General features: G+C 40.9%; 1 pseudogene; it reads left to right on the top strand.

Moving 5' to 3' along the window:
- Positions 1-2,865: 2,865 nt before the first annotated feature.
- Positions 2,866-27,590, top strand: LOC120638962 (annotated as a pseudogene).
- Positions 27,591-27,632: the final 42 nt, after the last annotated feature.

Here is a 27,632-nt window from a genome sequence, read left to right as displayed (position 1 = left end):
TAAAACAGCTTAGTAAAGACATTTTGAATTTGATTCTGGGAATTTTTTTAAATGCTTCATCAGAACTGACATTTTTAGTGGTAATGAGTTTCCAATCTTGGTATTAGTACAAACTGGATACCTGTGGTATTTCACATCTATTATAAAAAGAAGCATTTCTCTTTAGCATAATTAAGTCTTGTGTTGCAGAGAAAATTGCAACTAATATGCGATTATATTTAGGAAACATGTGGGGAAAGTGCAAACACAGGACTTCTTACTGTAAAAAGCAAATCACCTTGAAAACATTATAATGTTAAATTATAAAAGACTCATTCAGTGGCATTTGAAAAATAATCATATTCCCAAACCAAAAACATGATTACAGCTTCTAAAATGGAGAAATTATTGTTAAACCCCACTTCTTATTTTCTAAAATGTAACAGAGTTTCAAGATTATTTCATTAACTTGTATTGAGTAACTCAACTCAGTAAATGACTCACCTTATCCTACCATAGCAGTTTGTAAGATAGCATAAACACTAACTTCAGGATGTAATACATGAGAAGTCAAGGCTATTCATGTATTGTCATAAAAATGTATTAAGGCAATATTTATGAAATGTTACTATGTAACACAAGGAGAATATTTTTAATCATGTTAGAGGGAAAATAAAACTTGTAGGTGTACTAACGCCAAGCAGTAAAAACATTTGTGTGCCAGTAAGAGAGTGGTAAACATTTCAGACACAAGACATTTCCATGCTCTATTATAGTAGTACAATCCCAACCACTCCTAAGTTTGACCAACAGTTCATCAAAGTGGAGGAGCTGGAAGAGCCAGAATTAAGAGGATAAACGCTAGGGCTATGCAATCAATCAGCGATGAAGATTTCTGACTTTAGAGATATAGAAATATAACTGGAAGGCACCCAAGGTGGAAGTCCTTGCAACTGCTGACTCATCTATAATGCTATTCTATCATTTAAGTTATTAAGTGTGCATTGAATATATAACACTACTTCTACATTCAATTCCTTAATGTCCTTCATTGAGACTACAGTCATATCTATATATGACTGAATGAATGAAAATTTGCATTGTAGGACTTACTAAGTCCAAGACCTTTGCATGTGTAAGCAATTAGTACAGTGCTCTGCACATAGTAAGTACTCAGTGAATACGACTGAATGAATGAATGCCTACACTTGCATGTGAACAATTTTTCCAACACTGCTTCGAGCTGTATTGAATTATATAATTGGAAGATGTTCCCATATCAGACCCCTTCCCCCTCACCTTTAAAACATATGAGGTCACTCTTCTTCCATTGACCACTACTATCAGCCACTCACTCTCTGATGACTCCTTCCTCTTTGCCTTCAAAAATGCCCCTATCCTAAAGAAATCTGTATCATACTCTGCTACACCTTCAAGATACCCTATCTCTTCCCTTCCATTCCGGCCCTAATTCCTTGAGTAAGTTGTATACACTCTTTGTTACAATTTTTATCCTCCAATTTCCTTATTGATTCTCTATAATCCGCTTTCCACCTTCAACTCAGCTGAAATGGCTGTCTCCAAGGTCACTAATGATCTCATCACCAAATCTAATGGCCTCAATTTTGTAGTAATATTATTTGACCTCTTGGCTGCTTTTGGTATACAAGACAATTCATTTCTCCTGGAATTACTATCTAACCTTTTTCTTTTCTCACTCAGTTCTTTTCTGTTTCTCCTTTTACCTCTCTGAATGATACTTCTCCATCTCTTTCGCAGCTTTTTAACCCCATCTTCCTAATTATACTTCGAGGCTCTGTTCTGGATTCTTATGTCATCTCAAAGGATACTCACACCTTTGGGGAATTCATTCACTCCCATGGCCTCAACCACCATTACTACACAGATGATTTACATATGTATTTTTTGAAATTGATCTTTTTCCCCCTCACATGATTACTACCTTCAGGGCATCTCTGTGAGGATGTCCTACCTGTACCTCAAGCTCTATATATCTAAGACTGAAAAGATCACCTTGCACCTATAAATTTTATCCTCACCTTGCTTTCCCATCACATAATGATAATAATGGTATTAGTATTTTTTAAGCAATTATTGTGTGCTAAGCACTATGCACATGAGAGCACCCATGCACTGAGTCTTTCCCATGTGCCCCAAAAGAGTTTCTCCCCTCTCTATTGTCCTGAGCTCAGTTGGTACAATCCTTTAAATCAGTCCAACTGCCCATTTTCCTGCCCTGACCTTCATGGTCCCTACCCATGTCCAGGCTGATTCTGTTGATGGGATGCCTGCCTGCTTCAACCTGTGGCTAGTAGTTGGAGCAGCTGTTCAGCCAATTGACCTGATCACCATTTCTTTGTGGTGACACAGAAAGGCAGAGAGACCTGTAGAGGCTTTGGGCTCAGTGGAAAGAGCGTGGGCTTGGGAGTCAGAGGTTATGGGTTCAAATCCCAGCTCTGCCACTTGTCAGCTGTGTGACTGTGGGCAAGTCACTTAACTTCTCAGTGCCTCAGTTACCTCATCTGTCAAATGGGGATTAACTGTGAGCCTCACATGGGACAACCTGATTACCATGTATCTACCCCAGCACTTAGAACAGTGATCTGCACATAGTAAGCACTTAATAAATACCAACATTATTATACCACCTTCTCCATGCTGAAGGATGACAAGTAGGCCCTTAAGGAAGTTACGATCTTTGAAGGTGGCAAGATCAACATGACTGTGGCCAGGAGGAACCAAGGGAAAAAAAAATAAATGGAAGGATTGTTCCAAGTCCCAACAGGTAGGGCCAAAGCCAAAGCTAAAGTGAAGTCAAAAAAGACAGAAACAGCTAACCAAAAAGTCAGAGTGATCATCTGGAATATGAGTTTCAAGTGCTCCACGAGTGACCTGAAGGATTCATTTGATCACTTCAGAGCCATCTTCGAAGTGAACTTGCCCAAGAAACCAGATGGCAAGAAGCAGGGATTTGCTTTTGTTAAGTTCAAGAATACTTTGGATGAAGGGAAGTCTCAGAAAGGCATGAACATGAAAGAAATCAAAGAGTGGGGAGTGGCTGTACACTGGGCCTTGACCAAGGATACCCGCAATGCAATCCATTCTGCCTCCACTGCAGGCCAGGGGAGCAAGATCCCCACTGCAAAAATAAATAAATAGGAAGAGGCAGCCAAAGATGATAGCATTCATGAGACCCATGAAAAGGTGGAGAAGGAAGATGATGATGATAAAGAGGTTGTAAAATCACAAATGACCAGAGGATCTACTGTCAAAAAAGCAGTTGCTGGAATACAGACAGCAGAGACGAAGAGCCAGAGGAAGAGGGTGACTTGAAGGAGGAAGATGACTGTGATGATGACGAACTGAAGCAGAAAGAAGCAGACTTGGGCAAAGAAGATAAAGACCAGAAGTCCCCAATTAAAGCAGTGGAAGATGCCACTGGACATGAACAAGGGGTAAACTATTTTCATCAGGAATCTGTCCTTTGATTCAGAGGCAAAAAATCTCAGGAAGCTGTTCCAGCATTTGGGAAAATCAAATACAGTTTTTTATGGTTTTGCAATGAGACGCTGAGCATTTTCACCTGGTTCACTACTCAAGAAGCCATCCAATTCCTTACTCAAGAAGTGACCCAGAAATGCCAGGAGGCTCAGGGGAGGTCATGGAGGATAGAGAGTTAAAGCTGGACAACCAGAAGCTCAGGATGGACTTGGTAGTAAGTCAGGAAGAAGCTTAAAAGTGTGCAGCAAGAAGCTGAAGAAACTGACAAGAACTCAGAACCTTGACTTCACCAGAGAAGGCTTGATCCACGTCTGGACAAAAACCACCAAAGGCCTGAGTGCCAATGACCTTGCAGAGAGAATGTGGTTTGAGCCGCTGAAGTATGAGAAGCTAAAGGACTAGAACATCTTTGCATGATAAGCTTCTGCCTCCACAATCTCCCAAAGGTGGTGGATGACAAAGCGATCCAGAAACTGCTTCTCAGTGCACCTGGTAGAGAGCAGGCCATGCACATCTAGAAATATTAGGTGAGGTGAGACCTAAAGAACATCACAGAAATCACAAAGATAGGTCTCTGGTTTATATCTATGGGGTTCCAGAAGCACAAGTATGCCCTGGCAGTTCTGTGCTACACCAACAACAACCCGGAAATCTGTAAAGACTGTAGTGGTTTTCTCCTTTGGATGATAGCTGGAAATCGAAGATGAAGGAGATGAGGCCACTGTGCAGCTTGCAAAACATAAAATCAAAACCAGTAACAGGTGTGCTCCTGCAGAAGCAGCCTGATCCTAGGCAGTGGCAGAAGACTGCTATGAGCCACACAAAGGGATCCAACACATCATCATCAGAGCCCAAAGGAATGGCACAGTCCACCGCCTGGATGAGTTTTCAAATGCCTGAGGTGGAGTGTGTGGAAATTTCAGATGAGAAGTAGAGAAAGGTTCTGACGAACCACTCACACCAAGAGCCAAAGATCAAGTTGTGGAATAAGGACAGGATGAAATCTCTTCTTACCAAAAAAGAAACACAAAGTCCCAGAAGAACCAGCAGCAGCAGGAGAAGCAGAGACCATTGTCCTCCTAGGGGACAAGGACAAAGCCTAATCACAAACCTGTTTCAACCAACTGGCAGCTCAATAGAAGCAGAAATTGTTAGGGGACTCAGAGATGATCCCGGAAAAGAAGATAAAATGGCTTGGCAGCAAATTATCTGAGTCCAGAACAGAGGCCGGCATTGTGCCACTTCCATGCTTGTGGCCCAGTGACTTCCCTAGGGATGTTTTGAATCTTTCCCATTAGGGGAAATTATTGACTATAATTTTTCCATGGCAAAGTGGTCCTGTTGCCAATCACATGCCTTATTGTCCTGAGCTGCACAATTCTGGACAGTCTGGTTGGGCAGTCCCTATGCAAACACCCAGGGAACACATGTTCCTTGAATGAATTATTCCCAGAGCAACACATGGGACTGTGTCATTTGTGTTCAGTTTTATTCTTATTTCTTTAGTGGAAACCACATTATAAACTGCTTTAGCACAGATTTTTCAGAAGTCCATTTTGATAATCAATCAATGGTATTTATTAAGCACTTAATATGTACACTGTACAAATACTTGTGAAAGTGCAATACACAGAATTAGTGGATACGTTCCCTGCTGATAAATATTCTGCTTCGGGAAAGTCACCTGTAACTTTTGATTTAAATAACCACAGTATCTCAGTCCTCATCTAACCTTTTCTTTGCACAACATTTTAAGTTGTACAATATCGCCAAGATCCGCCCTTTCCTCTCCACCCAAACGGCTACCTTACTATTACGGGCTCTCGTTATATCCCGGCTAGACTACTGTGTCAGCCTTCTCTCTGACCTCCCTTCCTCCTCTCTCGCCCCGCTCCGGTCTATTCTTCACTCCGCTGCCCGGCTCATCTTCCTGCAGAAACAATCTGGGCATGTCACTCCCCTTCTTAAACAACTCCAGTGGTTGCCTATCGATCTCCGCTCCAAACAAAAACTCCTCACTCTAGGCTTCAAGGCTCTCCATCACCTTGCCCCTTCCTACCTCTCCTCCCTTCTCTCTTTCTACCGCCCACCCCGCACGCTCCGCTCCTCTGCCGCCCACCTCCTCGCCGTCCCTCGGTCTCGCCTATCCCGCCGTCGACCCCTGGGTCACGTCCTCCCGCGGTCCTGGAACGCCCTCCCTCCTCACCTCCGCCAAACTGATTCTCTTTCCCTCTTCAAAACCTTACTTAAAAATCACCTCCTCCAAGAGGCCTTCCCAGACTGAGCTCCTCTTCCCCCTCTACTCCCTCTGCCATCCCCCCTTTACCTCTCCGCAGCTAAAGCCTCATTTTCCCCTTTTCCCTCTGCTCCTCCACCTCTCCCTTCCCATCCCCACAGCACTGTACCCGTCCGCTCAACTGTATATATTTTCGTTACCCTATTTATTTTGTTAATGAATTGTACATCGCCTTGATTCTATTTAGTTGCCATTGTTTTTATGGGATGTTCTTCCCCTTGACGCTGTTTAGTGCCATTGTTCTTGTCTGTCCGTCTCCCCCGATTAGACTGTAAGCCCGTCAAACGGCAGGGACTGTCTCTATCTGTTGCCGACTTGTTCATCCCAAGCGCTTAGTACAGTGCTCTGCACATAGTAAGTGCTCAATAAATACTATTGAATGAATGAATGTTCAGTATGTCCCCATTTCCACCACCCAGAGCTGTGAGCTGAAAATGTATGCCTAGCTAGGTTAGAGTCCAGAGGGAAGGGAAAATGGTGTTGGCACTCTTGGACTCTATTGTGCTTCCAGTCATTGTGATGGCTTGTTCTAGTTTTAATAAAGAAGTAGAGTAGTGAATAGAGCACAGACCTGGGAGTCCAGAAGGTCACAGGTTCTAATCCCGGCTCGTTCACTTGTCTGCTCTGAGACCTTGGACAAATCACTTAACTTCTCTGTGTCTTACCTCATCTGTAAAATGGGGATTGTGGTGAACAAGAGTGACTCCATTTTATGACACAGAAACCATTTTATGAGCAAACATCATTTGACCTGGTGAACAACACCACGGAAGGAGGAATTTTAGGAGGAACTGATGACATAGAAGGAGAATTGTCACCAGCTCCCAACTTATACCAACCAGGACTTTCCTGACTGGAGTAGCCTCAGTGACATGTAAAGAGTCAAACTATACCACCAATGACCAAGGTTATGGTGGAAAGTTTTTTACTTAGTTTTACCAGTGTGCAAGGGAGAAACATGTACACAGTCTCCCTCATGCTACTCCATCAGGGGTCCAATACCAGTTTACTGGTGAAAGGAGGCTGTTCTGTCCATTCTGTTGATCCCACAGCAGAAGGGTGTGAGAAGTTCCTGGTGATACGGACTGTTGATACTGCAAGTCTCTTCTGCACTCTGCTTTCCCCCAAAACTGCTTCTGTTGCTTTTTCTCTCAATGCTGTTTACAGCTTCTGCTTCCCTCCAAGTGCTGCTCCCTTCTTCTGCTGCCTTTCTTCTGCTTCTTTGAGTGCTTCTTCTTTCTTGAATTCTGCTCTCCCACTATTTCTGATATTTTCCTTGAATGCTTTCCCTTCTTGCGATTCAAAGCAATTGCCTTTTATCTATGTTAGGCATCACAGCTGTGACTCTATGTGGCAGTCATTCATTGGTCCAGGCCTGTTACTGGGTAGAGAAGGAGGAGAAGTACAGACCTGCCTCCATGCTCTGACCCCCATGGACCAGCAACCACCTGTCCTCAAGTAGACCACTTCAGTGCCTTCATGATTTTCTTCTTTGCTGTTATTCTTGGGATCACAAACAGTCACTAGTAAGAAAGCTTGTTTTGGGTTCAGCACAAAGACCTTGAAGAGGCATTGAACTGTCTTCCTATTGGGAAGAAGAAAGACTGCCAGAAGTACAGAAGATAAGCTATCTTGAAAAAACAGCATGTGATTTGGGCGTGAAAGGGGGAGTAGCCATTCCCCCTGGCTTTACCTGGTAATAGGCTTGAGACAGCAGGCAACTTGAAGCAGCAAATCAGGACCTGCCGCAACCCCCAAAACAACCTTAAGTGGATAAAAGGGGAAGGAACCAGACCCTTGAGCAATGGTGGCAAAAGCACCTCTACCATGAACTAGGTCAGTCTACATGATCTAAGAATCAGATCTCGGAAGGCGGCAGAAGTCCATCTAAGTCCTATGCCGAGACTTCTATGGCATGGTCACTGGGAACCACCTAAGACTACCTAAGACCTAAGAAACATAACCCAGGAAGATGTGCTGCAGACAGCCAGATTGCTCAAACTCTTCTGCCATGAGACCTACTGCAAGAACTTGGGGAAAACAGTTGGTTGGGTAGCTCTATATGTGTGTGTGCGTGTGTGTGTGGGTGTGTGTGTTCATTTTCCCCTTATCTTGTAATAGTCTATTACTATTAAGAATTGAATAAAGCTTTCAGCTATAATACTGGTGATTTGGTTTCACTATGATTTGAAATGTCATTGAGTTCCTGATGGGACAGTAGGGGAAGGTGAATCACCAGGGATGGATCTCTAGGATAGGTACCCGGCAGGACCACAAACAGATTTATAGAATATGTGCCTGAGAGGATCAGGGACAGACTGATAAAATAAATGCCTGACAGCTTGAAACAGGGATGGACCTATAAGAAAGGTGCCTGACAAGACCAATGATGGACTTATAAAGTAAGTACCTGATGGTGTGAGATGGGCTCATGACAGGGATTGAGACTGTGAGCCCAACTTGGGATAAGGGATTGTGTTTCTCCCAATTTGCTTGTATCCACCCTAGCGCTTAGTAAAGTGCCTGGTGAATAGTAAGCAGTTAACAAATAATAGCCAGGGAGCTTTTCTTAATGCTGGCAATACAAAGCAGTTGGGTGGGCATTGTCTATCCTAGACAGTATCTCCTGAGTTAGTCTTACAGGTTTTTACCAGTCAATGCTGTAGCTTTTCAGAAGACCTAAATCCTGCCCTCCCAATAATTGTACATTCATCTCTGAATCAAACAGAAAATCCCAACAATTGATTTTTAAGACACTCCATCTGCTCTCTTCTTCCTCCTCTTCCAATACATCCTGGCTCACACTCTTCATTCCTCTAAAGTTAATTTGCTCTCTATTTTTCATTCTTGTCTCTTCCACCAATCACCCCTTTCTCACCCCTCTCCCCGTGCCTGGAACTCCCTGCCCCCATTTAGACCTAATAGACAACAATCCTCCTCATCTTCAAAGTCCTTCTGAAATCACATCTCCTCCAGGAGGCCAGCCCCATTTCTTTTCAAAATTCTCTATCATATATATTCCCAAATTACACAATATATAAGCCATAAGCAATAAGCTATAAGAGAAGTGCCTGACATGATCAAAGATGGACTTGTAAAATATGTACCTGATGGTGTGAGATAGGCTCATGACAGGAATTGAGACTGTGAGCCCAACTTGGGACAAGGGACTGTGTCTCACCCAATTTGCTTGTATCCACCCCAGTGCTTAGTAAACTGCCTGGTAAGTAGTAAGCCACTTAAGCATTGACAAACTCAAAACCCTTGATAGCCTTTAGATGAGCATCTTTTATATACAATGACTTCCTCCTATTTGTAATTTACTTTAGTGTCTGTTTTCTGGGTTAGATTGTAAACTATTAATACTCAGTCAGGCAGTCAATCATATTTATTGAGTACTCATTGTGTGAAGAGCACTGTGCTAAATTCTTGGGAGAGTACAATATGACAATATAACAAACAAATCCACCACTCCCAACAAGCTTACAGTATAGACAGGAGTACAAATACTAATGTAAATAAATAAAATCACTGTTTGTAAATTAGTGCTGGAATGAGGAGCAAATTAAGACAACACAAAAGGAAGTGGGAGAAGAGGGAAGGAGAACTTAGTCAAGGAAGTCCTCTTGGAGGAGATGTGCCTACAACAAGACTTTGAAGGAGTGGAGAATAATTGTCTCTTATATATGAAGAGGGAAGGCGTTCCACGCCAGAAGCAGGGCATAGGAAAGGGGCTGATGGTGAGATAGATGAGATCGAGGTACAGTGAGAAGATTTGGTCAATCATATTTAGTCAATCATATTTATTGAGCACTTAGTGTGTGCAGAGCACAGTACTAAGCACTTGGGAGAGTTCAATATAACAATAAACAAACATGTTTCCTGCCCACAATGTCTACAGTTTAGAGGTTGAAATGAGAGAAGCAAAGTGTGCAGCCTGGGTTCTAGTAGAAAATAGCAAGGTGAGGTATCAGGCAGCAAGGTGATTAAGTGCCCTGAAGTCAGTAACAAGGAGTTTCTGTTTGATGTGGAGGGGGATGGGCAACCCCTAGAGTTCTTGAAGAGGGGGGAAACATGGGCTGAACGTTTTTATAGAAAAATGATTGGGGCAGCAGAGTGAAGAATGGACTGGAGTGGGAAGAAACAGGGGGCAGGGAAGTGAGCATGGAGGCTGATAGAATGGAATCAAGGCAGGATAGGATAAAGGCTTGGATTAACATGGTAGTAGTTTGGATAGAGAGAAAGGGGTGGATTTTAGGGTTGTTGTGAAGGTCAAACTAACAGGATTTAGTGATGGATTGAATATGTAGGTTGAATGAGAGAGAGAAGTCAAGGATAATGTCACGGTTATGGGCTTGTGAGTCAGAAAGGATGGTGATGCCACCTACAGTGATGGGAAAGTCAGGGGAAGGACAGAGTTTGGTTGGAAAAGTAAGGAGTACTGTTTTTAGATTTGAGAATAATCCACATAGATGTGGTAGTTGAAGTCATGTGAGTGAATGATTTCTCCAAAGGACTGGGTGTAGATGGAAAATAGAAGGGACCCAGAACTTAACCTTGAGGGACACCCACAGTTAGGGGGTGGTAGGCAAAGCAGAAGCCCATGAAAGAGACTGAGAATGAGTGGCCAGACAGATAGAAGTAGAACCAGGAGAGGACACTGTCCATGAAGTTGGACAGTATTTACCAGGAGAAGGTGTTCAATGATGTCAACCGCAGCTGAGATGTTGAAGGAGGATTAGTATGCAATAGAGGTCAATGGATTTGGCAAGAAGGAGATAATTTGTGACCTTTGTGAGGACAGTTTCTGTGTAATGAAGGGGATCCACCTACATAGCAAACAAAAACTCCTCACTTGGCATTAAAGCTCTCCATCAGCTTGTCCCCACCTATCTCACCTTCCTTCTCTCCTTTTAAAACCCTGCTCACACACTTTGCTCCACTGGTGCTAAGCTTCTTACTGTGCCTTTAATTTTGCCTATCTCGCCGCCATCGCCTGACCCACGTCCTACCTCTGGCCTAGAATACTGTCCCTCCTCAAATCGGCCAGATGATCACTCTTTCTACCTTCAAAGCCTTACTGAAGGCATACCAACTCCAAGATGCCTTTCCAGAATAAGCTCCACATTTTCTCAGCTCCCACTCCATCCCACATCACAATGACTCCCTCCCATTGTTCTTCCCACCATATACTCATGTATATATATATATATATATGTATATATATATATATATATGAATTTATAATTCTTTTTATTTGTATTAATGCCTGTCTACTTGTATTGAAATCTGTCTCCCCACCTCTAGACTGTGAATCTGTTGTGGGCAGGGACTGTCTCTCTTTATTGAGGTGTTATAATTCCAAGCGCTTATTATGGTGCTGTGCACATGATGAGTGCTCAATAAATATGCTTGAATGAATAAAGGGAAGCCAGATTGGAGTGCATCAAGGGGAAAACTGGAAGAGAGGAACGTGAGACCTGGGTGTAAACAACTTGCTCAAGGAGTCTGGAGAGAAATGGGAGATAGGAGAATAACTGGAGGGAGCCATGGGATCAAGAGAGAGGTTTTTTAGGATGAGGGAGATATTTGGCATGTTTGAAAGCAGTCGGGAAGATGTTAGCCAGTCAGTCAATCATATTTATTGAGCACTTTGGGATGCGTCTATTTACTGTTTTTTGTACCCTCTCAAGTGCTCAGTATATTACTCTGCTCACAGCAAGCACTCAATAAGTACAAATGAATGAATGAATGAATGAATGAGCACTGTACTAAGCGCTTGGGAGAGCACAATACAACAATAAACAAACACATTCCCTACCTGCAATGAACTTACGGTCTAGAGGAAGAAGCCTTTGGAGAACATTTGAAGATGTCGATTAGGGAGGGAAGGAGGTAGGGGCCAGTGTTTTTATAAGGTGTTATATGATGAGGTTGGATGCGCCATTCTCCAAGATGTTAGTATAGCACTCTGCACATAGTAGGTGCTCAATAAACATGATTGATTGATTGTTTATAGCCAAAATGTTTATCAAAAAAGTAATCTTGTAAATACAGAGCATAGGCTTTCATATTCAAAGAAAGCACTACTGATGATATTTTATTAACATTTTACCTGTTTGCCCAATATCAACCTACTAGAAACCCATTTCTACAGCTTTAAGTCCCTTTCCATTTTTGATTTTCAGAGAACACCATCAGGAACTCATTCATTTTTGTCTGTTTAACATAGTACATACTAACACTACAGGCCTTGCTTTTCCCTGTGTAAATAAATATGTATGTTTTATCATATTGTACTGCACTAAATGAATTATATCTCTGATGTTTGCTGAAACCATAAATTTAGTTGTAAGTGACACTCTGACTAATGAAGGGAACAATACTTTTCAGCAAATTGACAGTATTTGCTATATGGAAACAAGAATACTGCTTGTTTGATCTTACCCACTGTGGCTGCCTCAGTACACATCTATTCAGGCTGAACAAATTAATTGCCAACAAATACTGCTTTTAGTTGATATTCATCAAGCAATAATAGTGCATTTCAAATTACACATGAATAGTTTTGATGCTCAGATATCTTTATTTGGTGCTTAAGGTTGTATAGCTTTGGAACCCTGAACTATTAATATCAGACCTGGTGAAAGGCCCAGCATAATATATACATATTATATATATATATATATATATATATATTTATATGTATCTTAAGATGTTCCACTTGTAATGATCATATTGTTCTTTTAAAGCTTCATTTATTCTTGACAGAAACAATTATGTGAAGTAATTATATCTAAAGTCAGGCAGTGTGCAGTGCTCAATTTGGTAGGTAAAGAGCATTGTCTGATTGTTGTTCCCAGGCACATTCTTGATAGAGAACAAATGCTTACATCAATAGGAATCATGCACTTTGTAATACATGCTTTTATTCACATATGCTGTTATCATAATAAGTGCTAGGTTAACCATCTAAAACACCGGGACAAAATTGCTGGGGCAAACCATTATTAAACAAAAAAAGCAATAATATAGACTCAGCTCATCAGTATTTCACTTCGATGGCACATTATTTTATATACTTTTTTTTCATGCATGGTCAAATGTTGCATAATTGTCAGGATGAAATTAAGAGATAGAGAAGGGCTAGTGAAGAAGCTGGGAATTATAGAGCCTTCACCTTTTCCTTATTTACCAATAACTTCTAAATCACAAATGTTTCTTAGTTTACACAATGCAATACCTGAATATTGTTTTTAAAATAGCCCTGGAAAATTTTAATAAACTATGAGAATGTTTTTGAAGTGCTACTACCTTGGATTAATTTTCAAACCCACCTTGGACTGAGCCTTACTTTCTCTTGTTCATCTTGTATGCATGATTTTCAACATCGGGGCTGTTACAGTTCTAGCATACTCAGTTTATGTCCTATAAGTTTCTAGGAAAAATTACCTGGAATGCTTAGAGACTTAAACCCCACACTCTCCTTCATTCTCCTCACTCCTACTTTCTCCTTGAAGGAAGGATTATGTCACAGTTCTAAAAACAGTAATTTGGTGAGTCTATTTATTCAAATATATTTCTCTTCTCTCTCTAAGCACCCAAAGTTCATTTCTCAACCAGAAAGACTAAAAGGTGACCCTTCTGGCCATGTAGTGGACTTCTGAAGGACTGTCATAGAGGATGAAATGTAGGTGAACTTACTATGTTCAGAACACTGTGCTAAGTGCCTGGGAGAATACATTTACAATAGACTTGGTAAACAGAATCCCTGCCATCAAGAATATAACAATACAGTGGGGAAAACTGACAATAAAATAAATAACAGATTGGGGAAGATGGAGAGTGTAAGGATATGCACATAATTGCTGTGGGGTGTGGTGAGTATTGAGTAGATTGGCATTAGAGGAGTGAAGCAACAGGGCTGGGTAGGAGAATGCAAAGCTAGGTAGGAAGGAGAAAGCTGATTGTGTGACAAATTAAGACCACTACATTCTGTATCTTCAAAAGCCCCTCTAAAATTGTAATTCTTTCAAGAGGTCTTTCCTGACTAATGCTTCATTTTCCCATCCTACTGGCTCCTTTCTGTGCCTGTCATTTATGCACCTGGATCTATACCCCTTAAGCACTTGATATTCACCCTATCCTACCCACACAGCCTTTATGTTCATAGATTTTTTCCCCTTTAGACTGTAAGCTGATTGAGGGAAGGGGACATGTCCACAAAAATTTCTACTGTACTCTCCCAAGTGCTTAATATAGTGTTTGGCACACAGTAAATTCTCAATAAATGTCACTGATTAAAGTCGGCCATTTTCTGTAACCATAATTCATATCTGTTGCCTCCATTAACAATGTTCTTTCAGAGAAGGAATCATGTCTACCACACTGTTGTATTCTCCCTAGGGCTTATTACAATACTTTGCACACAGTAAGCACTAAAATCAATTAATTTTGTTGATGGCCTTCTGGCTGCAGAGCAGTGTACTAAACTCTTGTATGTACTCTTGAAAGTACAGAGTTGTTAAACATGTTCCATGCCCACAAGGATCTTGCAGTTTAGATTTCCACTGATGGTTTGACTAAAGCCAATGGTAAAGGGTTTCTGTTTGATGCAGAGATGGATGGAAAACTCCTGGAGGTTTTTGAGGAGTAGGGAGACATGCACAAAGCACAACAATTTCCTCGATTAAACCTACTTTTCCCTTCCTAACTCTACCTTCTGAGTCTGCTATGCATTTGGATCAATACTCTACCAATTTTGTTGTTATATTCAACTCTCCCAGGTGCTTAATACAGTGGCCTGCACACAGGAAGAACTCAATAGATACCACTGATGGATCTGAATCACTATGAGAGGCACTTGCTCCCGAGGATGAATGATTGTATTAACTTAGTAGCAGTTTGGATAGAGAAGAAAGGGCAGATTGTGAATATGGAACCAATAGGATTTAGTGATGACTGAATATATGGGTTGAATGACAAGGAAGAGTCAAGGATAATGCCAAGGTTATGGGCTTCTGAGAGAGGAAGGATGGTGGTGTGGTCCACCGGGAAGTCTGGAGAAGGACAGGGTTTGGGAGGTCAGATAAGGAGTTCTGTTTTGAACATGTTAAGCTTGAGGTGACAAAGGACATCCACATATAGTGTGATTTTGTGATAAATCAATCAATCATATTCACTAAGGACTTACTGTGTGCAGAGCATCATGCTAAGCACTTGAGTGAGTATGATATAACAGAGCAGGTAGGTGGTACCTGCCCACAGTGAGCACACAGTCTAGAAGAGGAAAACCAATGGGATTTGGTAACAAAGTATGTGGATTGAATGAGAGATATAAGTCAAGTATAATGCCAAGGTTACAGGCTTGTGAAACAGGAAGGATGCTTGTGTTTTACATAGAGATGAGAAAGTTGCTCAGAGGAGAGGGTTTGGGTGGAATACAAGGAGTTCTGTTTGAGATGTGATATGTTGGAGTTGTTGGCCAGTCGCCCAAGTAGAGTTTTCCTTTGTGTGGGAGGAAATACAAGACTGAAGAAAATGAGTGAGATAAGGGCTGGAGAGGTCATAGATTTGTTAACCATATGTGTAGAGATGGTAGTTCAAGTCATGGGACAAGCTGAGGATTGATCAGATGATAGAAAAAAATGGAGAGGAACTCTGCAAGGTCTTAAAGGCATCAGGATCTATGAAATGAGGACAGTTGTCAGAAGAGTCGGCAGCTGCTGAAAAAAAATGAGTCTTTTGCCTAGAAGTAATAGAATGCAATTTGCCTCTGTGTAGGAGAGCAATGAAGAGCAATAGACCCATTTATTCCCCCTGTAATTATGTCTGTAGAGCATGAAGATAATCTTCCTGTGGCCAAGAAGGGCATTTCCTATGTTTCCAAGATCTAAGCCCAGGAGGGAATATATCAGTACTTCTGAGACAAATACATCACTCTAATATACAATTTAGGCCTGGAAAAATTATTCATTGGACATAAAATAAGCACACTAAATTTCTAGTAATATAATGTAGAGCCATAATGTGCCTTTCTGTTTTAATTTTCCACTTCCTGGAGTACGTAAAGATTAAGGTTACGTATTATTGTATTTTATTTCATAATTCTAGTAGGAAAATTATTGATCATTGTCATTTTCTCTTCTAAAAATATGTCATGACTTTTCATTTTATTGTCCTCTGAATTTAACATTCTCTGAATAATTGTTCCACTATTTTACCAAGTATTGATATTAGATTTGAAAATTATTTCAGTTTCACTTGTCATAACTATTTTAAAATATCAATAAAGCATTTGCTTACCCCTCCTGTTTTCCCTTGTCTCCTTGTATCTCCATGAATTTCAAAAATATTTTAAGTGGTTCAATAAGTAGGTTAGCTAATTCCTTTAAAACCCCATACACAGTCAATTCATCACTTACATTTGCTATGCATGAGAGTCTTCATGCAAACATCTCAGAATGCTTTTCCTGTTATTACTATATATAAGAATATACAATTAAATGGTAAAGTGCAATCAATAAGTCTAGACTTGATTTAAACATAGCAAACCACTTGTTTCAATAAAGATGATAAAGAAACTATAATAAGAGCTAACAGCAAGGGTAAGAACATCATTATGCCAAAAAAAAAAGGCCTTAAAATTCAGAACAAATACAAAATTTGTTGTACATAGGGTTACTCTCTGTTTAGCTACAAATTAAATGAATGTCATGCTTTTCTTGAAAATCTACCAGTAAATGTCCCTCATTTTAACTCTTAAGAATTTGAATCTCCAAATCATGTTATATACGCATACCTTTACTCTCCTCAAATTATCCCTAATTTTTTTTTTAGAATCTTACCAATTGCTTTTCTTGTTAGAAATTTAACTTGATAAGTAACTATTCTTATTTTAATTCTTAATAATTAAATTAAGTGTCCATTCTTATCTTTCAGGCATGGAAGAGCACCATTTGCTAATAATGCCTAACCCTTTTATTACCCTATTTATTTTGTTAACGAGATGTACATCCCCTTGATTCTATTTATCGTGATTACGTTGTCTTGTTTTTGCCCATCTGTCTCCCCCAATTAGACTGTAAGCAGGGGGAAGGTTTGTCTCTATATGTTGCCAAATTGTACATTCCAAGTGCTTAGTACAGTGTTCTGCACATAGTAGGCACTCAATAAATACTATTGAATGAATGAATAATTTTTCCCAAAAGTACTGTGTTTGGAAATTCTTCTGATTAAATTCCAAAAAGTATCTTTAGAATCATAAAATGATAAGTGATTGGGATAAGTAAGTTGGGAAATGATAAGAGCGGTTGGAGATAGGAATGGATAGGGTAAAAAACACTGAACAAATAAAACTCTTCTTTCTTTCATATATCCTCTATTCCCCTGATTCTTAGACACACACACACACACACCCCTGCACCCCCCCACCCCTTTAGAAAGTCCACTGAAAAATATAAATAATCTCACTGTTTTTGACTTTCATAGTCCACAGGAAGCTACAGGAAAGAAGCAAATCCAGTAATAATTTACTAAATTAGCTCAGCAATTGCAAAAATATTATTGCATTACCAGAAGTATACATAAATCCTGTACCTTGGCATTACACTGTTCAGTGATGTGTAGATAGGTAATAGAGTAGAAAACAGATTGCGAAGGCCATCATGATCTTCAAAAGATTGCAAAATGGAGTAAGCCTTCCTCAGCTCATCAGAATTTACCCAAGTGGTGGGTTTACAAGGTTGCTGTGGTGTGCAACTCTCTCTACAGTGCTAAATTTACCATGGAAGACATATCCAGGTTGGGAATCAGTTTCATTAGAGAAACAGCATGGTGTAGTGGATAGAAAATGGACCTGGGAGTCAGAAGTCCATGGGTTCTAATCCCCACTCTGCACTTGCCTGCTGTATGACCTTGGGCAAGTCACTTCACTTCTCTGTACCTCAGTTACTTCATCTTTAAAATGAGGATTGAAACTGTGAGCCCCATGTGTGACAAGGGCTATGTCCAACTTGCATTGCTTGTATCCACCCCAGTGCTTAATACACTGTCTGGCATCTAGGAAGCACTTAACAAATACTGTAGTTATCATTATTATTATTGGCATCATCTGTGAACCATCCCCAACATCAGATGGCAGAAGACGATTAGCAACAGCAGTATCCTAGAACACAGTCAGTGTACCCCCACTGAAGCAATCCTGAGAAGTACTGAGAAGCAGAGAAGCAGTGTGCCTAGTGAAAAGAGCATAGGCCTGGAATTCAGAAGACCTCGGTTCCAATGCCAGCTCCACTACATACCTTCTGTGGGAACTTGGGTAACTTAACCTCTCAGTGCCTCAGTTCCCTTATCTGCAAAATAGGAATTAGAAACCTGTTCTCCCTCCTACTTAGACTGTAAGCCCCATGTAGGATCTGATCATTTTGTATCTACCATAGTGCTTAGTACAATGTTTCACACATTGTAATCATTGAACAAATACAAGAATTATTATATTTTTTATTATTGTTAACAGTATTATCATTATAATTGCTCATAGCAACACCTCTTCACTGGATGATATTTCTGAGGCATAGGTGATGCAAAAGAAGCCACTGCCATTTCGTCTGGGTAAAAAGAACCAAACTCTGTCTTTACCAAAGCAAAGCTATCAGAATGAATGGCAAAGGATAAGGGTATTTGAAGGTTAGTGTGCATTAATGTCTAGTACAGATTTCACAGAAAACTATCATCACTGCTTTTCACTCTGTCAGTGAAAACTCAGTCTGTAGTTTATTCTGACATGTGCGTCAGATGTCTTAGTAAGTTAAGCTTTTTCCACCCAAGATTTTCTTTCAAATCTAAAATTTTTCTTATCCATCTTAAGTGCCACTTTAAATTATGTTTTAATCACCAGTCACTAGCAGTAAAATTGCATTAATTCATGCTTGAAATGTCTCTAAAATAGTTCTGTCCATTTCCAAAGTTATGACACCTTGATATTTTCAAAACATTCGCTTCAGTAGTGTAGTGTTATAATCACTGGAAAACTAACCCTGCAATCTAACTTAAAATTTGTTTGAATTGCTTGATTCAAAAAGCTCATTATTAAATATTTTCTCTATTGATCATTTAAAGGTTTCTCCTATCCCCATTCACTATGGATCAAAATGACACTGAAGGTTCCCTCCTAACCCTAACCTCTACCATCCCATCTCATCCCACCCTTACCTCCCATGACATTTGAGAATTTAGGAAAGGAGATGTGAAGGGAAGGGATAGTGGCAGTCAATGATAGAACAGGTCTCTTAAAAACATACATATGTTCATAGTGCAGGTTTAGGCTTAAAGGTCAATTAGTTATTCTGGTGGTAGGGGCGGGCAGAGTATGTGTTGGGAGTGAGTGTAGGGATTCCACATTATTAAGATATAGCAGTCCCAAGGAAAGAGATTTAAAGGTTGATAAGAGAATGTAGCAGGTGGAGATGAGGGAATAGGGAGAGAGACAGGTAAGGAAAGAAAACATTTTAAAACTAGTTTAGTTGGGTGAAGGGTAGCAACTTCAGAATAATTTCTGTTCAGTTTGCCTGCAGTAGTATGCCACCAACAGATCTCCCTAAGGGCAATGTTTTGATGAATTCCCTTTCATAGACAATTCTGCATTGATGTGATTGTTGGGCTAACGAAAGCAAAATTTGAAAACCATTATTTTGGAAACTCTTCAAGTGAGAAAAATGAACTCTGTTTTAAAATTTTTAATATAATTATCATTCTAATATCATTTGAGCGATCTGCCTTCTATTCACAATTCAAATTACAATGAAACATTGTTGGTTAAATATACATATTCACAAGTATGGCAGGCATAATTCTCTATATAGCACCATCCTTAATGGTGGTAGGAATCTTTAGGATATCATAAAAGTGTTATTTACATTTCTTTAAGAGTTCTTCTTTGTGACTAATTTGAAGTCACTTTTCATCACAGGTGAAGTTGAAATCCTTAGCTAGCTTTTGACCTGCTAATACTGGCATTTTATTCATTATTCCTTTCCACACATTCTGGGGATGGTGGTATTAATTTAGGGGTATTGGGACTATCTCCCTGGGCCTTGGGCCCATTGGGTACATTTTAAGCCCCCTTTAGGTTAGGGATCAGGTTTACCAACTATCCCAAATGCTTAGTACAGTCCTTTGCACACAGAAAGCACTCAATAAGTGTCACTGATTGCAGTGGCCCTAGACAGGTAGTCTAAGAAAATAAATTCCAGACCTACTAAAGGTGACTGCTGTGTGTACATGCAATGTCAGAAGGGTTGGATGGTGTTGGAGCTGATCTGCCCCCTAATACGGGCATTGTGCATGTGCAGTAGGCTGTCTCAATCTAGATGAGAGTATGTAGGCATCCTTCCCAAACCTCCCTCCACCCACAATATCCTCACCCACTACCCCCAATGCCTCCAGTCTGGTGCCCCCTCAAAGAATAACGCTTTATGATAAGGCATTTAATTATTTTCCTCGAATGCAAGGAAGTGGAATATCATGAGGGGAGTGTAGCATCATGGACTCAGATGCTGGGGAGTGGTGAAGCTGGTAGGGAGTGTGTAATGGTGGCATAGACCTAGTCAAGCTGACCCATCAAGCCCAGGAGATGCAGTTGCAGGAGACATTGCTTTCAGGACATGCCAGGTGCAGGACATGCCAGTTGCAGGAGACAAGCCAGTTGAGTGAGTCAGGGGCTCAAATGTAGTGCCAGGCACTAGCAGAGGAAGGAGGGGAATGGAGGAAGGAGTGGGAGAGCTGCCCGTGCTGGGTAAGGCTGGTCTTGGTCCTCAGAGCTGCTCAGCTTGGTGACCCCATGCTTCCTTGATGAAGCTGTAGCTTCCCTGCACCCACACAGGATGAAGAGATGTGTTTCCATGGAGCTCTGTCCATATGAATCTTCTCCAAAGGTAATCTGTCTCTAATATGGAACAAGGTCAGGGGGATTAGAGGTGAGGGGGATAGGTGAGGTGGAGTGACACTTAAGCGAAGTGCCAAAGAATGACCTTATCGCATTGCAGAGTGTGCAGCAGGATGAAATAGCATCAAGCATTAGGTGGAGGCCCTACAAAAATGGATAAACCTAATAATAATGATGATATTTGTTAGGCACGTTGAGTCAAGCACTGTTCAAAGCAATTGGATAAATACGAGATAATCAGGTTGTACACAGTCTCTGTCCCATACAGGGCTCACTGCCCTAAGGCCTATTTTACAGTTGAGGTAACTGAGGCATAAGGAAGTGAAGTGTCTTGCCCAAGGTAATAGAGCAAACAGGTGGTAGAACTGGGATTGAAAACCATGTCCTTCTGAATTCCAGGCCCTTGTGCTCTATCGTCCACGCCTCAATACTCCTACATTAACATTTTCCTTCAGGAGCATCTTATTAGACTTCTATGAGTTTTATCTAACCCTCACATTCAGTCATTCAACCTGTTCTGTCAGATCTCCATAACATCTACATAATCTATCCCTTTCTCTCCATCTAAGCCACTATCATGTTGGTTCAAACACCCGGCTCCATCAGTCTACTAGCTCACCTCCAGTCCACACTTAACACTGCTACCATGATCATTTTTCTTAAATGTCATTTTGTGAGCATCACATTACAGATGAGGTAACTGAGGTACAGAAAAGTAAAGTGACTTGTCCAAGGTTACACCGCAGGCAAGTGGCAGAGGTGAGTTTAGAATCCATGACATTCTAATTCCCAGGCCCCATGCTCTATCCACTCTGCCAAGTTATCCCTGATTGACTCTTTCCTTATCACTGATGAAATGAAAATTATATTATTATGTTTTTATTAGTCAACATTTTATATGCTACTGTGTTTAAGGATGAAGTGATCTGCAAACTGGAGTTAGAATATGCTTCTGATGCAGTAGGTTTCTTTTCCAGATAGACAGATTCTTAGCCACAAAAAGTCTTTGAGATAGTAGTTAAGGAATTGTGATATGCAGCCACTTGTGCTCTAAAGAGAAACCCACAAGAATATATGAAAATTATTATAAATTGATTTGTGCATATCAGCGGTCTGATATTCAGTGTCAGGAAATCGTAGTTGTGTATCAGAAGGGAGTTGAGTTTGGTGAAACTGCTGAGCTTGTGGATTTGTGCAACTAGATAGAGTTGGCTGAGTAGGGAATCAGATGGGGTATGATGTCCCAGGTTAAGTGACAGGAGACAAAAACCAAAGTCTCTGTATGGGAGATAGGACCATTTTGTGAAAAGAAGGTGTAGGAGACAAGCAGGTGAGAAGGTTGCAGTTGAAAAGTGGGATTTCAGAATTGGTGAGGTAAGAGACTGTGCAATTACTAGTTAACATAGTTAACGTGGACCCTTCTCCTCTAAGGTTTTCACAAAGGGAATGACTGTGAATTATTTGGAAACAACCATGGTAAGAAACTTCCTTTCCGAAGATCAGATAAAAAGGATAGTCTCTGGCTGGGGTCCTTCCTTGATACTCTGCACTATCCTCTGATGTGACCGACCTCCATTTCACCTTCCTATCCTTGGTGCTGCTGGACTTTATTCTCTATATCAAACCCCATAGATATTAGGGATATATAGAGTGAATTAGGTTTAAGTCTCATAATCTCTCCCAGTCCTCATTAATAAGTATGTGGTCAGCTGTCATTCCCTGAACAGCATACTCTTGTCACATCTTTAAACTCTGTTGCCTCTTCTAATTGTAATTCATTTTACTGTCTGTCTCTCATGCTATTTTGTAAATTGCATGAGGTCAGGGGTTATTTCTATTAGCTCTATTGTTCTCTCTCAAGTGCTAATTCAGTGCCCTGCACAGAGTTAGCACGCAAAATATTATCAATTGTTTGATTAATGGAGAGTGGGCAGTGACCTTCGTACCCCATACAGGATGCATTGTTACCATTTATAAGTTTTCCCCATCCTGCTTTGGAATGGCATGGCATAAGAGAACCTCCAGATGATGTGGGAAGTGATTGGACATCATACCAGGTTTCGAGAAGGGAGTCAAGGGAGCAGAAGGAAGAACAAAAATCTCTGCTTTGTTTGCAGATGCAACCTTATCCCAGGCTTCCAAGGCCAATAGATGTTAGTTTCTCATTTAATTATAAAGTCATTCCTGATCCTTGGTGAATGCTGTAATGCTGTTTGGGGGTGAGCCCACATCTGGGAACTCCAAAAGAAGGAAATGAGGACTTAAAAAGGTTAGAATCCTGGCACAAGCAGCAAAAATAAGAAGGAAAAGAGAGGTTGATAGAGGGAGAAAAGAGAAGGGCATATAACAGGGGATTGAACAAGGGAGTTGGGGCTAGTCCCCAGAATAGGTTTAACTCACATTATAATAACAATCAGGTGCAGACCTGAGTTGATTCAGGGACCAGTCAGCATCCTGACGTGGAGTGGGAACTGGCAGGAATTAATGAATAACTATTGCTAACCAGAATCCTGTAGTCCTGGTGTTTGTTGTCTCCAGAGGTGGAAAGTTGGACAACATTTTGGTATTGAGAGCAGGGTGCCTGGTCAGGGGAATGGAAGAGACTTATCCCTAGAATGAATGTACTCAGGTTGGCCTTCAGATCATGTGAACTTGGCAGACCCCAGTGGATTGTTGATGGGAGGCAGTTATTAGCAACCCCAGGCACTTTTTCTTGGTGCTCCAATTATGCAGGAGTGATTGAAGCCACACACCGTCCACATAACATCTTACAGACTTCCAGCCCTGCAGGTCTCTATTACCTGTTCCAACTCCAAGAGCAAAAATTAGTAAATCTGCAATGTCTTTCCCTTCTTCCCAGACTGTGGTTCTTCCTTTGCTTTAACCTCAGGGGAAGGTCTTCATGTTTCCTACCGATTTCTTCTAAATTATACTTCTGTGAATTTACATTTCTTTCTTTCATCTACTAAAAGACATCATCAGAAATATGTGGATGCTCATTCTTCTCCAAGATGGACTTGGATATTATGACCTCAGGTACTAATTTAGGGGGTGATGGGAGCTTTCATTTTTTCTGTTCCATCTCCCTACCATGTATTATCTGACTGCCACAGGTGTTAAGCCATCATTTTTATCGTACACTACTTGGGAGCCAAAAGCGATGCCCAAGTCATCTTAGGTCTCTGGAATGACCTGAGTGTTTCTGAGAAGGGCTAAGAGGCAAAAAAGAGGCAAAGGTTGCTGACCGGTATTGAAGTTACAACATTCAGAAGATATCCAAATTTCCCTAAACGCATTATTAACCAACTTTTAATGTGTTTTCCATTTTGGTGCTTTTTAAAAGATTGAGTTAAGAATGATGCAATGGGGCCAGAATTTTCTCACTATTTTGCCCCTGGCCCATCTTTACACTATTTTTGCCTTGCTTCAGTACATTAGTCATGCACAGTTCAGCTGGAACAGTTTGTATTAAAGGAAGAAAAAAAAAGACTGTTCGCTGTTTGTTACATTCTAAATCATGTGTGACATAACTATTTTATTGTTCTCTAAAATAGGTCTCTATTTAACTAGGAAATCATTCCCTGCATATTGACTTCTCCTTCACATTCCTGCTCCACGGCAGCCATGACATCTGTCACAGACGACTCGTCTTCAGATAGAGGCAGGCATTTCCCTAAGGGAAATAATAATATCATCCAACTTTTGCTTTGCAATATCTTTTTCAACTTATTGTGCTAATTAATTTTCCCTCTTTCTGTTTCTCTTTTTCTGAAGTGTGTGTCTCCTGTATATGGCTGACCTTCATTGTCTTCAGAAGGATTTGGCTTTGTCCAACATTGTCAACAGCTATTTGATAACTACTGCTAATTCTGAAGGATCAGGTAATGTAGAAATTCAGAAAGACTTTGGTTCATGTTAATCATGGCCAGAAGAAGCATTTTACTTCTCAGTGATTTTTCTTAGTGATTTAAAATGATATCCTCCCCTTTCCAGGCTAACAATTGAACCATTATAATTACAAGTTAGATGGTGTTCCCTTTATTTTATCTATTTGTATAATACAAGTCATTTAAATTGATGAGGAACAGATCTCTGACTTTGGAATTCTCTTCTGTAATATTCCAATTTCCCAATTGGATTTCAATATCTGCTAATGATTTTTTTTGTATCATCATCATTATAGATGGTATTAATTGAGCATTTACTCTATGCAGAACACTGTACTAAGCTGGGACAGTAAAATACAGCAGTTTTAGTAGAAATGTTTCCCCATCCATAACAAGTTTAGAGTCTACAGATGGAAACAGACAACAATTTATATCAATAATTTATAATATATGATTTAAAACTCTGCTCCTGTTGCCCCAGTACTTTATTGCTCTTATCATCGAGACACCTAGAGACAAGGAGGTGGAACAAGGAAAGAGGAAGGTGACATTCCGGTGAGCCCTTCAGTGTCTGCCAGAGTGGCCTCTTTGTCCCCTTCTTTGGTGGTGGCCCAGATTTGACACAAGAAGCAACATGGCTTAGTGGAAAGAGCACAGGCCTGGGATTCAAAGGACCTAGTTTCTCAGTGGTTCTGACTTCCCCACTTTGCTGTGTGACCTTGGATACCACTTAACTTCTTTACTTCCTCTCTAAACTGGGGGTTAAGTGTTCCCTCCATTTATACTGTGAGCCTTATGTAGGACAGGGACTGTGTCCAACCTGATGATCTTTTATCTACCACACCACTTAGAGTAGTGTTTGATACATTTTAAGCACTTAAGAAAAATCATCCCAAGAGTTAGTACAGTTCTCTGCCCACAGTAAGCACTCAATGAATACAAGTGCATGAATGAATGGAGGAAAAAAAAATTCCAGAGACCTTCTCCACCTCCACCCTACTCTCCTTCAGGGATGTGGCAGTGATATGGATAAGAACCCTGCAAAAGCCCTTCTCCATCTCATCTCTGTCTCCTAGATGGGCAAATACCTCTTCTGCCTCCTCTCTGTCCCCCATCAGGACGGCAGGCGTAGCATGGACAAAATCCTCCAAGTCCCCTCCTCTTTTTCTCTGTCCTATTCAGAGTAGTGGCACAGACATGACCCCTCCAGGACCCCTCCTGCTTCAGAGTGGCATTTATAGCATGGACACAACCCCTCCAGACCCTCACCTCATCTCTCCCCACTTTGGGGCAGGGAGGACAGTAACACAGACATGACGCTCCCTCAGTGGCCTCAGTTTTTCATTCTGTTCCCCTTTTCTGTCCAGGGCATTTGGAGTACAGGCCATGGCTTCTGGAGGGGCACTGTGAGATTACAGGGTGCAGCGGTGGTGACAGCAGTCTTCATCTGGCCAAGGGGAGATATGAATATGTTGAGGCAGTAGGATTGGGGATGGAGAAGGATACTGATGTTTGACTTTTCAGAACATTCTCTTTGTCTCTCCATCTCTTTGTGTTCCATTGTGATCTCACCATTACCTGCAGATAAGGGTGGGTCTTTATAAAGTTTCTGCAAATGTAAACTATAACATGTCCAGGCCACTACATCTGCATCAGATTGGGTCAGATGATGGGCAGAGTTTCTCAACCAGTCATATGCTGTCTCTGAAACCAATGAGAGGATGTGGCACACAAACATGCTGTGAATAAACTCCTTCAACTGGGTATGTTCAAAGACCACTCTGGGTTGCCTGAAACCCAGGGTGGCATGATCAGAAACAGAATATCTTGGTGGAGAGAGCACTGGTCTGGGAGTCATAAGATCTTGGGTTCTAATTCCGGCTCTGCTACCTATCTGCTGTGTGATCTTGCCCAAGTCACTTCACTTCTCTGAGCCTCAGCTTCCTCAACTGTAAAATGGGGATACTTGTTCTCCTTCCTACTTAGATTGTGAACCTCATGCGGGACAAGGACTGTGTCTGACCTAATTAACTTCTATCTACCCAATGCTTAGGGCAGAGTTTGACACATGGTAAGTGCTTAACAAATGCCATTAAACATTAAAACTAACAATCAAATGAAGCTTAGCCAACTCCACATGTGTCTTTAATCCTGCTGAAGTCCATAACTATGCTATTACCAATCAAGAGGGCTCAAAAGAAAGAAACAAAATTCTGATGAGTGCTGAAAGAGACAATTTGCAACCCTTTGTAGGCCTGGCTTTTAAACTGGAGTTTGGGTGATTTGGGCAGTTAACCTATTTGTGAAACTACCAAGGCGAGTTAAAGAAGGGCGACACCATTTACAACATACGGACGGGGAAGAAGGTCCGTGTGCAACGTCTGGTCCGCATGCATTCGGATATGATGGAGGATGTTGATGAAGTGTACGCTGGCAATATCTGTGCACTGCTTGGAATCGACTGTGCTAGTGGGGATATGTTCACAGAGAAAGATAGGAGTGAATTTTCAATGAAATCAATTCACGTTCCTGATCTGGTCATTTCAATAACAATGAAGCCCTCCAATAAGAATGACATGGACAAGTTTTCAAAAGCCATTAACCGGTTTACGAGAGAAGAGTTAGAGTCCATTATGATGCGGAAAGTCTGGAGACGATCGTCTCTGGAATGGGAGAGTTACATTTGGAGATTTATGCTCAGCGGATGGAAAGAGAATATGGCTGCCCTTGTGTCACAGGAAAGCCAAAAGTTGCCTTCAGAGAAAGTATTATTGCACCAGTATCGTTTGATTTTACACATAAGAGACAATCTGGTGGCACTGGCCAGTTTGGGAAAGTAATAGGGATGTTAGAACCTCTGGAACCTGAGAACTACACTCAGCTGGAGTTTGTGGACAAGACCTTTGGGACAAATATTCCAAAGCAGTTTGTGCCTGCAATAGAAAAGAAAAATGGCAACTAAATAGAATCAAGGTGATGTACATTTCATTAACAAAATAAATAG

Source organism: Ornithorhynchus anatinus, chromosome 2 (genome assembly GCF_004115215.2).
Source record: "Ornithorhynchus anatinus isolate Pmale09 chromosome 2, mOrnAna1.pri.v4, whole genome shotgun sequence".
Taxonomy (NCBI): domain Eukaryota; kingdom Metazoa; phylum Chordata; class Mammalia; order Monotremata; family Ornithorhynchidae; genus Ornithorhynchus; species Ornithorhynchus anatinus.
This window is presented reverse-complemented; position numbering and strand designations above follow the sequence as displayed.